This window comes from Pygoscelis adeliae, unplaced genomic scaffold (assembly GCF_000699105.1).
Source record: "Pygoscelis adeliae isolate BGI_AS28 unplaced genomic scaffold, ASM69910v1 Scaffold17, whole genome shotgun sequence".
In the NCBI taxonomy this organism is placed as follows: Eukaryota; Metazoa; Chordata; class Aves; order Sphenisciformes; family Spheniscidae; genus Pygoscelis; species Pygoscelis adeliae.
In genome coordinates, this window is record NW_008825234.1 from 1,144,706 (window position 1) to 1,145,400 (window position 695).

General features: G+C 37.0%; 1 protein-coding gene across 1 annotated transcript in view; it reads left to right on the top strand.

Moving 5' to 3' along the window:
- The window catches only part of SNTG2 (syntrophin, gamma 2), a 194,029-nt gene that overhangs the window by 179,132 nt on the left and 14,202 nt on the right, over positions 1-695 (top strand). The gene's annotated exons all lie outside the window — the stretch shown is intronic.

Genomic DNA, 695 nt, shown 5'->3' on the forward strand with positions numbered 1-695 from the left:
CTCTTCCAAGATAAAGGGATCCCAAAGTGTGCATTTTCTTCCACCTTGCAGAGCCATCTACTTCTCTTCTTTTCCACTCAGTGTCAATGAGACACTGAGTCTCAGTCTTATCTCTCAATCGAGAGATGATGACTCCAGCAATGCCTATTATTGCTAAATTGTTCCTAAGTTCTTGTTTCATCTCCTCCCTAGCAGTTATATTATATAGTGACCATTCATCTATCCTATTTAGATCCAAACTCATTTAAGCTTTGAATACTTTTCAGGTGGTCTAATTAGGCCCTCTGGACCCAGTTAAAATCTGTTCATGAATGTAAAGTTTAAGCACCATCACAATGCTGTAGCATAGTTGGGTTTTTCTTAATCTGTTATATGTGTCTAAGTCAATGACTTTTATGTCTGCAGGGAACCAGGAGATGGAATCAGGATTTTTGTGCCCTCTGTAAACACTTTTTTATTTATAGGTCATTCCCTTTCAAACTATGAGTAGGGTTCTGAAGACCGCTGGTAGCACTGGTCTAGTGAAAAAAAAAATTTGCAATGAGGTATATTGAAAAATGGAACATAGCAAACTTTTTTCTCTGTGTGCTTTTGAAATAGCCTTCAAAGTATTTAAATTGTGTTTCCTCAGCATTGTCGAGGGACTGAATCACATTTCAACATGTGCATAGAATTTTCATTAAGATTATAGGCAT